Source organism: Argopecten irradians, chromosome 2, assembly GCF_041381155.1.
Source record: "Argopecten irradians isolate NY chromosome 2, Ai_NY, whole genome shotgun sequence".
NCBI lineage: Eukaryota > Metazoa > Mollusca > Bivalvia > Pectinida > Pectinidae > Argopecten > Argopecten irradians.
In genome coordinates this window covers 70,698,121-70,713,259 of record NC_091135.1, presented here as the reverse complement: position 1 = coordinate 70,713,259, position 15,139 = coordinate 70,698,121, and the positions used below count along the sequence as shown (strand labels likewise).

Here is a 15,139-nt window from a genome sequence, read left to right as displayed (position 1 = left end):
GAAGGATGCATAGACACTTGATATCAAACGGTGTGTGTGTTCAATAGGCTAACTCATCCTGTGTAAAATATAAGGTTCGGAAGGATGCATAGACACCTGATATCTAACGGTGTGTGTGTTCAATAGGCTAACTCATCCTGTGTAAAATATAAGGTTCGGAAGGATGCATAGACACCTGATATCTAACGGTGTGTGTGTTCAATAGACTAACTCATCCTGTGTAAAATATAAGGTTCGGAAGGATGCATAGACACCTGATATCAAACGGTGTGTGTGTTCAATAGGCTAACTCATACTGTGTAATATATAAGGTTCGGAAGGATGCATAGACACCTGATATCTAACGGTGTGTGTGTTCAATAGGCTAACTCATCCTGTGTAAAATATAAGGTTCGGAAGGATGCATAGACACTTAATATCAAACGGTGTGTGTGTTCAATAGGCTAACTCATCCTGTGTAAAATATAAGGTTCGGAAGGATGCATAGACACCTGATATCAAACGGTGTGTGTGTTCAATAGACTAACTCATCCTGTGTAAAATATAAGGTTCGGAAGGATGCATAGACACCTGATATCTAACGGTGTGTGTGTTCAATAGACTAACTCATCCTGTGTAAAATATAAGGTTCGGAAGGATGCATAGACACCTGATATCAAACGGTGTGTGTGTTCAATAGGCTAACTCATCCTGTGTAAAATATAAGGTTCGGAAGGATGCTTAGACACCTGATATCAAACGGTGTGTGTGTTCAATAGGCTAACTCATCCTGTGTAAAATATAAGGTTCGGAAGGATGCATAGACACCTGATATCTAACGGTGTGTGTGTTCAATAGACTAACTAATCCTGTGTAAAATATAAGGTTCAGAAGGATGCTTAGACACCTGATATCAAACGGTGTGTGTGTTCAATAGGCTAACTCATCCTGTGTAAAATATAAGGTTCGGGAGGATGCTTAGACACCTGATATCTAACGGTGTGTGTGTTCAATAGGCTAACTAATCCTGTGTAAAATATAAGGTTCGGGAGGATGCATAGACACCTGATATCTAACGGTGTGTGTGTTCAATAGGCTAACTCATCCTGTGTAAAATATAAGGTTCGGAAGGATGCTTAGACACCTGATATCTAACGGTGTGTGTGTTCAATAGGCTAACTCATCCTGTGTAAAATATAAGGTTCGGAAGGATGCATAGACACCTGATATCAAACGGTGTGTGTGTTCAATAGGCTAACTCATCCTGTGTAAAATATAAGGTTCGGAAGGATGCTTAGACACCTGATATCTAACGGTGTGTGTGTTCAATAGGCTAACTCATCCTGTGTAAAATATAAGGTTCAGAAGGATGCTTAGACACCTGATATCAAACGGTGTGTGTGTTCAATAGGCTAACTCATCCTGTGTTAAATATAAGGTTCGGAAGGATGCATAGACACCTGATATCAAACGGTGTGTGTGTTCAATAGGCTAACTCATCCTGTGTTAAATATAAGGTTCGGAAGGATGCATAGACACCTGATATCAAACGGTGTGTGTGTTCAATAGACTAACTCATCCTGTGTAAAATATAAGGTTCGGGAGGATGCATAGACACCTGATATCTAACGGTGTGTGTGTTCAATAGACTAACTCATCCTGTGTAAAATATAAGGTTCGGAAGGATGCTTAGACACCTGATATCAAACGGTGTGTGTGTTCAATAGGCTAACTCATCCTGTGTAAAATATAAGGTTCAGAAGGATGCATAGACACCTGATATCTAACGGTGTGTGTGTTCAATAGGCTAACTCATCCTGTGTAAAATATAAGGTTCGGAAGGATGCATAGACGCCTGATATCTAACGGTGTGTGTGTTCAATAGACTAACTCATCCTGTGTAAAATATAAGGTTCGGAAGGATGCTTAGACACCTGATATCAAACGGTGTGTGTGTTCAATAGGCTAACTCATCCTGTGTAAAATATAAGGTTCAGAAGGATGCATAGACACCTGATATCTAACGGTGTGTGTGTTCAATAGGCTAACTCATCCTGTGTAAAATATAAGGTTCGGAAGGATGCTTAGACACCTGATATCTAACGGTGTGTGTGTTCAATAGGCTAACTCATCCTGTGTAAAATAGAAGGTTCGGAAGGATGCATAGACGCCTGATATCTAACGGTGTGTGTGTTCAATAGACTAACTCATCCTGTGTAAAATATAAGGTTCGGAAGGATGCATAGACACTTGATATCAAACGGTGTGTGTGTTCAATAGGCTAACTCATCCTGTGTAAAATAGAAGGTTCGGAAGGATGCTTAGACACCTGATATCTAACGGTGTGTGTGTTCAATAGGCTAACTCATCCTGTGTAAAATATAAGGTTCGGAAGGATGCATAGACACCTGATATCAAACGGTGTGTGTGTTCAATAGACTAACTCATACTGTGTAATATATAAGGTTCGGAAGGATGCATAGACACCTGATATCTAACAGTGTGTGTGTTCAATAGGCCAACTCATCCTGTGTAAAAACACCTGATATCTAACGGTGTGTGTTCAATAGGCTAACTCATCCTGTGTAAAAACGCCCGTAGAGAGGGACGTACGTAAGTGGAAATCAAAGTGTTCTCACTGTTTTTAAGTAAGGTAAGACGTACAGTATGTACAATTATAGGAACTGGATAAATACCAACCGTTATTATTTGGCATCTTCTCCTTTACAGCAAGTCAGATACAATTTATTTCTGCGTTTTTGGTGATTGCGATAATTTGAAAATACATCTTTTATCTCAGATATGCTAAACCATGCTATCGTTATAATTACACAATTAAGATAAAATTGAACATTCCAGAGTCTGTGGGTGTACGTAGACGGGATGGCAGTTAAAAGATAAAAATGTTCATGGATCTATACTCTAGTTTACTAAAATAAGATTCTTTTCGGTAAGAAAGTATTTATACGTGCATTATAAACCTGATAATATCGATCACCAAGAAATTTAAACCGAAATATAAATTCGAAATATCCCATACAAACTAATTAACAAAATGTAATCCATACCTAAAGTTACGAATATCGACAAATCACTGCAATCCGCACTCACACGTGGCCGTGATGTTCGGTGTCGTGGGCAGTATGTGAGACAAGTTTCAAGCTTCAAGTTTTTTATTTACAAAATGCAATACAGCATATAGGTGTAATAAATGCATAATACAATAATCATTGTTATGTTTCAAGATGGCGGAGGATAAAACAAATTGACTTATATATGAGTATGATATACTACTGCAAATTAATGAGAATTTTCCTTTTTTTCTGTTGCCTGGATCAAATATTTCCCCAGCAAAATTAAGCTCTTTACACTTTTGGTGAAAATAACATAATTAATTTATAAACACTTGGGTGTTTGTGGTAATAAGCTTTTATAAACTTTTAACGTAACTCAGAATAAGCAGGACATAGTAATACAAAATGCATTTCATCTTCTACATCATTTTTGTCACAAACAGATTAAAGTCTACCGCCTCTTGGAACGGCGTTATAACGGCCAGCTTCAATATGCAGAGAGTGGGCTTGCATGCGATATTTATTCAATATTTGTTTAGTTTTAACATTCAAACGTTTCTTTAAATAAAATTGAATTTCAAAGTTATCAACATGATGTTTTGTAAATTTCACATTTAGAAGTAACATCAAATTGCGAAAGCGCAGTTAAATATATCATGCAAGCGCTGAGAATACACTTCCAAAAAGTGTTTTTTAATATCTACATTCTGAGCAATCTAAATATCGAGACCATTACATCTTGTGCATTATGCAGTATCCGTTTGTCCAATAAACATTATATTATTTTTTAAAACGACAAATTATACACAGCTGGGATGTCCTCGGCGACGTATATTAAAGATTTTGAGATGATCCCTGATGCAGTCGAAGTTGGTCTCGGAGTCTGTGTCTGATCGACGTTAGAAATGTCTGATAAAAAGTCATTGCTGTGGAAAATACTTTGTCGGTAAAGTCATCTCGACACGTTGTAATGCACGTGCACATTTATCGCCAGAAGTCGAGCGTGCTAAGGATGCTGACAGTTACAAGGCTTGGTGAGATTAAAACCAGCGTTCGATGATTGATATTCCATCTGCCATTAATGTTCTTTTTCACGCCGTACCTGTAGATCGTCGGTGCGATCAAAGGCCATGACCACAGCTTCCGTCAAACTGACAATTAACAGATCGTTTATGTCAAATCTTCATTTCTGTTTGTACATGCTTGAGCTGTTTGTTTTTAAAAAAGAGTTCGGGTCATCGCAAGATCGGCATTTCTTAATCTCTCCCTCGTTTTTCACGGTCATGAATAATCACCTTCTTCTGTTGGGTGTCACCTGCCATCGACTCAAACAGTCAAAGCATGCCTTCGGAAATATCTCTACATAAACATGGAATAAACATACCTTTGTAAGAGCTTTTGTACATGTAAACCTTTTTTTACAGGTATATTTTGTACAGGTAAATCTGTTTTTCGGTTGTTTTTTTTACCAAAATGTTTTCCATGAATATTGTTGTTCTCGAGTGATTATAGTAAGATTAACACCAGTATGATCTACAGACTCTGGTAGGTCGAAATTAATATAAACTGTGCCAACTTCTCAAACCCCTTTGAACAAAATTGATCGCTGGATAGCAAAAGTTAAAATAATATTGTACTAAAGTTCACCATAGCCCGGGTTATGGAACGTTTAATACATGATATTACATATATATCAAAGTTTCCTTTTGGTTTTCAATAAAAAAAAACATGTGTTATTACAAACTGGTAATTATAACCTTTTGTCAATACAGAAAACAGGGTGATTGTCAGCTAAATTCTACACACATGTACACAAAATTTCATTATACATGCCAATGTAACACTTAAAGTTATATGAGCCGTAACTGGACAAAAATTTTGACATGTTATTTTTTCTTCATTAATCTATTGAAAACCACAAGGTTTGATGAATTAAGCTGTGAAAGTCATTCAAATGACTTCAGATGCCTTATAAATATTAGCTACAACACATACATTATATACTGTAAAGTTGTTGTATTTTATGCGTTATGTATGTTTAGATGGAAACATACCTGCATATATCACTTTACAATTACTAATAACACTGTAAAAATGTGAAATGAAATTGTAGACCACAATTTGGCTTCATGGTCTGACTGTATGTATTCATTTCAATTCACTATAGATGTAAATATCATGATTTTTGACAGTACTGCCAAAAATCATTTTCAGCTATTATATGTGCTTGTAAAATAAAAACATATGGACTGAAAGTAGTGTAATTCTCAAAATGATGGTTACTTTTGGTAATGAATAACATATTAAAAGCTCATCTTGATTCGTGAGTATTAAAAATACGGCACATATAACTTTAACCCAAATTCTTATTAGATATTGTACAATGTATGATAATTCTGTGTTAAAACCACCACAGGACTATATATCATTAGATATTGTACAATGTATGATAATTCTGTGTTAAAACCACCACAGGACTATATATTATTAGATATTGTACATTATCGCACCTCGGACAGAAATGTCCCCAAATGATTGGCGGAGAAGCGTCACGTGGTGACCCCCTAACACTTTATAGGGGGTCAGTAAATTTTATTATGGTGCAATATGGCGGCTGTCGCCATCGCTTCAAAATTTTACACATTCTCTTCAACTAAATATACCATTCCATTACCGTAAAAATATATTTTACTTGTTTGTTTTTTTATGTAAAATCAATTTAAAATCGTTTCATACTTCAAATTAAATGAAATGCACTTTTTAAAATACGAGTTGCTTCCCCTACGCCAGTTTGAAAGTTGATGACGCGGTGAAAGTCAAACGTAAGAATTCAAGCGTTTTCTTGACTGCGATCATAAACAAATGGAGTGGTTCGTTTCTAGGATAGATCTATCAACCCTCACTCTACAATTAAATTATCGGCATTACTTTAAGTGATTATCTCAGCGAAAAAACAGAGATGATCATGAAGTCTGCGCTAAATGTTGGATGGATGTTTGTGTCACTTTTGTTTGTGATGCTTTCAATATCTACAACCAGTCTGATGTCGCATTGAGGTAGGCCTAAGCACAGGAGTGTGATGTTCTGTCAATAATATATAGTAAAAATATATATAAAAAATACCCCTATATACTATATAAAAACACCAGGAATGAAATGTATCGCTGGCCAAAATTTTCACCACCTTCGGTAAAAGTTCTGTAAATTTTGCATGTGTCACCGCGCCGATAATACAATAAGACGTTATTCTTCACATATATCAACACTAACCTGTTCAAAACCGCATATAATTACGTGTAATCCAAAGTCATTTTGAAAGTAAGCTGATTTCACCGCCAACTTCACTTCGTTCCCGAATCCATGCGCTGACGTCACACTTCCGCTGTTCCGCACAGAATGATCAAGTAGGTCAACACGTTGTGGAGAATGTAAACACTGACTGACACAACAGCGATGAACAGGGACCAACTGTCAGCATTCCGCGCCGTCGCTGACGGTCATAATGTGATTATCACAGGACAATGTGGTACTGGTAAAACATATTTGTTGAAGTAAGTATTTGAAATATGATGTCATATTAGATAAATCGGCCGATTCCTTTGTAGAGTCGGTAGCTACTGTGTCTGCAAATTTGGTTAATAATGGCGGTAAACTAAAGCAATGGAGAATTTCCATTAAGTTTATAAACTCAATAATGCAATATAGATGTATAAATGTAAATACTTATAAAGTGTATAAAACGTCCATAATAGGGATACAGCTTTGACTACCATTTGTTAAATGGTTTTATCTTTAATGAAATTAACAACATTCAGCTTATATATAAATTATTATCACTCTTCAGTCGTTCTGCCAAGAAAACGCATGTACCAGTTTAAATTTTAATTATAGCATATATCTACATCTATATTGTACTGACCACCTTCATCAAGCTGAAGTTTATGTCAATTGGAAGGAGTGTTAAAAAAGAGCAGAAATTTGTTTTGTCCTTGTATCTATTTACTAGAATATGATCATTTTTCAATATCCTAAATGATTAAAGAAGTGTGATTTATCATAGGGGCTTGACATTCTGTCAATAATAAAATTGTATATAGCATAAAATATATTTATGCTGTATATTATTGACAGAACATCAAGTTCTTGTGGATTTATCAGCATTTGATAAATTACTAAAAGCTCCAGTTACCTTATTTGGGACTAGAAGTCCCAATCTTCACAGTGGACAAGAAGTCCCAGTCACTTTTCCTCCATTGGGACTTGAAGCCACATTCGATTTCTCTTTCATTGGAACAAGATGTCCCAGTCTCCTCGGCATACAAGAAGCCTCGCTGTATTTCCTTAATAATAGTTGGGACTAGAAGTCCCAATCTTCTACTTAGGCAAGAAGCCCCAGTGTCCCAATCTTCTACTTAGGCAAGAAGCCCCAGTGTCCCAGTCTTCTATTTAGGCAAGAAGCCCCAGTGTCCCAGTCTTATATTTAGGGAAGAGGCCCCAGTGTTCCAATCTTATACTTAGGCAAGAAGCCCCAGTGTTCCAATCTTCTACTTAGGCAAGACGCCCCAGTGTCCCAATCTTCTACTTAGGCAAGACGCCCCAGTGTCCCAATCTTATACATAGGCAAGAAGCCCTAGTGTCCTAGGTTGGCAAGAATCCACTTGTTTCTGTGAATAACTGGTACCACTGACAATGTCTGTAATTGGACTTCAAATAATTCTATTGTCTTAACTAGAAGTCCCATCCTCCATATTAGAACTAGAAGTCCTAGCTATTACATGTATCAGTGGTTATGCTTTAAACTCTGATTTGATTCAGCTTTCTTCTTTTATTTTGACCTTGATTAAGCGGACATGGTGTTGTTGCTTTGAAATACATGGCCCTATTTCCAGAATTGCATTTAGAAGACACAGTTGATTGTCCCAGTGTTATGGCTGTATTTGAGGGTCCATATTGTGCGAGTGTTGGGTTGGTGTTTAGCCCATTTCTGACTCCTCGTTGTTGGCAAAATAAATTCTCAACAATATCAGAGTTTAAAAATCCTGGATTGATACTGGACATTCCACCCTTTAGGTTTAACTCACACAGTGAAATGAAACCTGTAATTGAGGAGTTTATATCATCTCTGGTCTCCTGTGTGATGAGGTTCTTTCTTTTGATATATATTGTCGACTCATTCACTTGTTCCTCCCAGGTATTGAAGAAATCTACTACAGCCCTGAGTTGTTTTAACCTACTGTCTCCAGCACTGGACACTGGTCTGTTGGAATCACAAAAGATGCTTACAAGAATTGAAGTATTTTCCAGGAGATCAATGGAGGATGACAGCTTCTCAGAATTTGTAAGAGTGGACTGGTATGTCTTCATGAGGAAGAGCATATCTTTACTGAGAACATCAACAGCAAGCTTGTTCCTCATTTTTGATGCAGGCGTGAGAGAAATGTGTTCCTCTGTTAGTTTCCGGTGTACTCTGAATCCACCTTGAGTGTTGAATCTGAAACATTCTACCTATGATCCCAAACAATTGCCTTGTCATTCAACACTAGATATCTTCCTCCCACTGTCTTGTGCTCAGTAGTGCTAGACTCGATGTTATTTCTGATTTTTTTCAGAACATGCATAATGTCTTGGATAGCAAGCATCATGTGCTGTCTGTAGTAAATGTCGTGGAATTGAAAATTAACTTCCCTTGGTGGTCCTTGAAATAGTATAGACATGAATGCTTTGTTTGTTGTAGCACCATCCAGCATAACATACTCAACTGTAAAGCCATAGTCATCAAGCTTGTCTACGCATTCCCAAAATGTGTTGTAAAGTTGATGAGTTGTAGCAGGATTAGCTCCATAATATGCTACTGGCCATCGGAAACCACTAAATCCACGAAAAACGTATTGCAGAGCGTGGGTAGCTAACTTTACCTTCTGCTGCCTTTCAGTAATGATATCTATATCATTATTCAGTTTTCCCATGTCAACTCCACCTACTATTGACCATGCATTTCCTTGCTTAGTAACAACCAAATCATCTTAAATGGCCATTTCATCCACTATTAGCCCTCCTCATTTTCCAACGTCTTTCACTCCTTGTCTCTCTGATTCTTTTTGCATCCATTTCAGATTGTCAGCGTTCAGGCCTAATGTCTGTTTTATGGAGTTTTTGTAATACTGCAAAAGTCTTTTTGATGGGAGAACCAACATCTTACTTTGCAACAGATGGTTGTGAGTCTGGGGGGAGGTTGAGTAGAGACTGAGACAAATACTTATAACTTCCGGATCCCAACGCCTTTGGTGAACATCCAATTCCTTCTTACAGTTTCTTGACTGAGACTCCAGTAGTAGCTTGAAATTCTTTGGAACATCAGCACTGAGCAGGTTGTCAAGGATTTGAGACATGTAATCATGCTCCTTTTGATCAAGGATAACTGGTACCTCATTTTCTTTGCCAGAAACATCAGATTTAACCTCTGTAATGTTATCCTTGGTCGATGATGTACTAGGTTTAGTGGGCTGAGGTGACGGCTCTAACAGCTTTCTTTTCTGACACTCTTGTTATTGACAGCTTTCACAAGAGTTGTGTTTTGTGTTCCAGTTAACAAAAAGTTTGCACGCGGCGACGCGTGTTACTTTTTCTTTTTCATCACCTAACAAGTTGGTAACTGTTTCTGTAACAGATGATCTTGGGATACTTCTGTGCTTATCAATTCCTTTACAGAACTTCACATTTTGGAAGAAATCAAATAATCCGCTGATGTTCTTTTGAGATGGATTAATTATATATCCAAAGGAGAAATTCACATTTCTTACAGAAAGGTTGGTGTTTTGCACTTCAAATTTGACAGTAATTGTCTGCTGTTCTCCATTGACAACTATGTGTGTTGGAAATGTTACTGTAACTTCATTGTCCTGGGACATGGAAATAGAGCGATTTGGAGGCAGGGACCAGTTTTCTTCAGTTGAAGGTGACTGTCTCAATGTCATACGCTTGAATACTACATATCTCATGCTATCTTCATATTAAAATGAGCTCGGTGTATGAAAAAGCTTTGGTATTAACCTAGCTATCATATCTTTGCTTGGAGGCACAATATTACAAGCATTGTGAAACTGGAGGCACGTTTGATATATGTCCTTAAATGTAAGGCTGTGTCATCATTTCCTTCACAATAGTTCAGCATCAACCTGTAATCTGAAGGAAAAAAAGATTAACATATGAACCTAATGCTCAACTTAATGATTTAAGTAGTGAAACTACTATCCTCCTAATCTAATTTGACTCAATATTTCTGATTTGTTATAGTTAATTGACTCAATACACAAATATAAATGTGTTATTATTGATATGGTTACCATGACAATGACAACAAAACTTTACTTAGTCGGGTAAACCTGTCTGTATCCTCCAAAATTGTTAAGAGCTACCGTAGAACTATAATGGGATCAATTTCAATCTATTTTACAGGTTTGACCAAAGTTAAATCAGAGTGCTCAAATAAATCTAACCTATTTGACCTTTCAATAAAGGTCAAGGTTACATGTAAACATATTGTCAATTTGACACATTTTTGAATAATGAAATAACAGCTTCAGTAAATTATTTGCAGATCTTAAATGTGGCAATATTATTGTAACGTGATCGGGTCTATCTTTCGATAGACTTCACCAACTGAGATATCTGGTCTTGGTAACAGACTACTGGTAAGCTTAAGTGTCACTGGTCTACTCCTGGTACACGGAGTATAGAATTCTTCAGCCTTTGGTCACAAGGCCGTCAAGGTTTTGTAATTATTTTTGTACCACTCAGTAATATAACAAATGCCAGATAAACAGTTAATTAATAATTTATTAACGATATATCAAATAAATAATGTCAGACAAACGATGAGTTCATAAACACCCTCTCTCAATCCAAGATTATTAACACTGAATGAGTAACAATATACTCTCTATAATATCTAATATCCACTATTATTTGGTTATGTAGTCTACCTAAAGTATTAACAAATTATATAATTTACATCTGTAATATTGCGTATGACGCTTAACGTATTCCCACTACTAAAATTTCCTCGTAACGAATGTCAACAAAGATGTGTAAAAGTGACCTACATACGTAGTGACGTAGTAAAACGGGAAAACCCCTGTTATTATAATCAGAATAAATCTCTATAAATATATGGCCTTATAAATGATGTTCCCTAGAAGAAATAGAGTATGAGTCACGCCCGAACCTGGTCAACGGTTCTTAATAATAGAAAATACCTACTGCTTACTTCAGCTGCTGGGTCGTGACTGGCGTTATCCGAACTATGTCCCGAAATTCGCGGGACATGTCCCGAAAGATTCACGTGCCGGGACTGTAATCTGATTAGCTACTAAAGATGTAATGACGACATCCGGTAGTGACATGCGCAGAAGCCACTACCGGCAAAAAGCATGTTGTCAACAATAAATACTGATACCAGTTGATGAAAACGACTAACAACAGCAATATATGATGACTCACAAAGGTTACATATGCAACGATGGTTCACAAACGATGTACTAGATTGAGGTATAACACAATTTCTTGTTGACAACAAATATATACAATGTATCGACTCATAATTCGCACTCGTACCACTCGTCTGTCACACTTCAAGCTTACTGAATCAACGTAACACATTCTCGATTCTCGCACAGTATTATATACAGAAAATATGGTATAATGTGAATAACACATATGTGGTATATCGTGAACCACCTAACGTTACAATATCCCCAACGCTCTTAAATGTCCGCCCCGGACATCGCATAAACAGTTAAATATAATTAAGTAATATATACAAACATGAGTGCTTTTGCATGCCTATAGATATTAGGAATACAATATAATAAACTTTATAATCGACTGATGTATGGATTGCATACAACCAAAGTGTAATAATATACATGTACAATTCATTCCTTTGATTATCCTTTAAGCACCTGTACTAAATCTATTTACATTATACGCAAGGATTAGTATTGAAGGTAAATAATTACTAACATATATTCACTCACTCACTTCCAATTCTCCTCTCATTCTCTACACCTGTTCTCTAAGCCTATATTCTCACTACCTGCTCACTCTGAACTCGCCGTCTGTGTCATGCACTCCCTTGTCCTCTTACACTCTGGATCTCTGGTCCAAAAATCTGTCAGCTTATACACAGTTCCATCCGGCAATGTGGCTTCCTCGATCCTCTTCACGCCAAGGTATCCCACGGGTATGAAATATCTCTGAGCACCTCTGCGACGAGCGGTCACCCGGGTAGATCTCAATAGCTGAGCGGTCTGGCCTTGTAAGATGGAGCTTGGCGCCCCATAAAGAAACATGGATCCTCCGCTAAAATATCCATCCCGTCTGTCCTTGGCCCATCCGTCTGACTCTCCGACATCGTTGACACGCTAGTCTGCTCCTTCTGATGTGATTCTTCGGAACGCCTCGCCGCCGCTTGGTTCCCAACTTTGTTCTTCTCCGGGGAAGTAATGGTTGATGATTTGAGTTCTATACAACTTGAAGATAAAGAGTTTGTTTTTGGTTTCAGTTGACACCGGAAGATCAGGGGTAAGGTTTCCTTCTCCCTTTGCTGCCTCTATTGTCTGAATGTTGAAGGGAATGGCCTTGTCCTTAGATATGTTCTCCATATCGGCCTCACCGGCTGCTTTCCATCCCATGGCCTCTGCCACGACCTGGTGCAGTTGCCCTTCCTCATCCAGGCTGATACGGGGAGATCCATCCCACTCTAATAGGCAATCAAGCGGGGAAACCGATGACTCTCTCATTAATCTTTCTTGTGGTGGAGTGCCCTGAGTCTGGACTAATGGAGGGCATACTACCTTGGAGGACATCTTAGGTCGTTGTGTTAGATTCCTGCGATGAGTTCTCTCGTGGTCCCTCATGCGTTGACGCCTAGCCTGAGTCGTAGTGTAGTCACACAGATTGCACATGATCCGAGGGCCATGGTCATTACGCTTGTGGTGATTGAGTCTATCCGTGGTGAAAAAGCGTCTCCCACACTCCTCACACTGATGTCTGGGGGGCTCAGGTTGCCGGACACATTGATATTAAATTCTTCTTATATATCTATCTGGAAGGTGTCTTCCTCTTATAATCTTATCACTCATAAAATTCTCTTCAGTGTGCTTATGTCCTCAAGGTTCTGTCTGACTCTGGTACAGACCATTTCTTAGCCTCCCCTTTATACGGTTTCAACTTGTTAACATTGACTACTCTAGTTTTGGCATGAGGTCCTCGTTTCACACAATAAACCACGTCTGACAGCTGTTTAGTTATGGTGTATGGTACCTCCCATGGTTTTCCTAACTTTCTACTACCCCCATAGGATTTGTTCTGGTACATCCAAACTCTATCGCCTATTCTAAATTCTGGGTCTGAGGTTTTTAGGTCGTAATACTTTTTCTGTCTGTCACTGGTCAAACGCATCCTATCCCGGGCATGGTCAGGAATTTTCCTCATGCGTTCTATCAATTCCTCCACGTATTCAATATTGGCCGTGTTTGTCTCTTTCCCATTCGAATTCCTTGGTGGTCTTCCATATAGTAAATCCACGGGTAACTATACCTCTCGACCTAACATCATCATAGCCGGACTCTCCCCCGTGCTCTCTTGTACTGATGATCTATATGCGTACATAACCAGGGGTAGGTATTCCTCCCAATTCTTTTGATTCTTGCTAATTACCTTGCTTAACATATCCTCTATAGTTCTGTTCAACCTCTCGACTAATCCGTCGCCCTGAGGATGGTAAGGCGTTGTACGTGTTTTTTTCATTCCCAGAGTTTGACATAACTCCTGAAACAAGTTGGATTCAAATTGTCTACCTTGATCAGAGTGTATCTGACGTGGTATCCCATAACGAGAGAAGAATTCTTTAACTAAAACATCTGCCACCGTGGTTGCCTCCTGGTTGGGTATAGGGTACGCTTCTGCCCATCGGGTAAAATAATCTGTTATGACCAATACATAGCGATTTCCCCTTGGAGATTCTGGGAAATTGACCATAATGTCTAACGCGACTCTTTCCATCGGGACTCCCACTCGATATTGTTTCATCTTTCCCCTAGTGCTTCTCCGTGCCTGGCACTCCTTGCATCGGTCTATCCATCTGTGTACCATACGTGTTAAACCCGCCCAGTAAAATCTCTCTCTAAGGCGAGCGATAGTCTTAGTTAGGCCAAGATGTCCGGCTCCAACCCCATTATGAAGGCTTTCCATGATTTCACTTGTCCAGCTTCTTGGTACTAAAACTTGTCATTCCTCCTCATCTATCTCCTCCTTTATCCACACCCTGTATAGTATTCCCTCTCTGAACTCTATGCGCTTCCACTGGGCCCAATAACATTTGACCTCCTTTGTCATAGGAGCTACCTCTTTCCACTCAGGCCGTTTCCCACGCCGTTTCCATTCCCACATGTGTTTCAGGTTTGGGTCCCCCTTTTGACCTTCCATCCACTCTTCAGCTGTGTGACCTTGAAACCAGTCGTTGGGTTGTTCTAGTCTTATTTTTCTAATTTTCCGTTTCCTCCAACATCTCATTGGCCTGATCTGGTAATTTCTTACAAAATTTACAGCTGCCACAGATACGTCTAGATAAACCATCAGCGTTAGCATGTACTCTCCCTGGTCTATGCTGTACTTGATAATTGTAGGTGTCCAAGACCTCCGGCCATCGTGCTAACTGACCTTCAGGGTTTTTGAACCTTCTAATCCAGTTAAGTGCTCCATGGTCAGTTCGTACTAAGAACTCTGCCCCATATAGGTAGTGATAGAAGTGTTTGACAGCCTCGACCACTGCTAATAGTTCTCTCCTGATCACACAATACTACCTTTCTGTTTTGGATAAGGTTCTACTGAAATAGCAAATAAGATGCTCTCCGTCCTCCTGCTTTTGTGATAACACTCTACCAATACCAAACCCACTTGCATCAGTATCTAATATGTATGGTTTCTCGGCATTTGGATACACTAAAACAGGGGAGGTAACTAGCGCCCTTTGTAACTGTGTATAGGCCTGCTGACATTCTTCTGTCCATATGAACTTCATCTCC

The 15,139-nt window shown here is 38.5% G+C and overlaps 1 pseudogene; it reads right to left on the bottom strand.

Annotated features, from left to right (window-relative positions):
* Positions 1–12,475: 12,475 nt before the first annotated feature.
* LOC138316827 (uncharacterized) lies at positions 12,476–13,254 on the bottom strand (annotated as a pseudogene).
* Between the last annotated feature and the right edge of the window lie 1,885 nt (positions 13,255–15,139).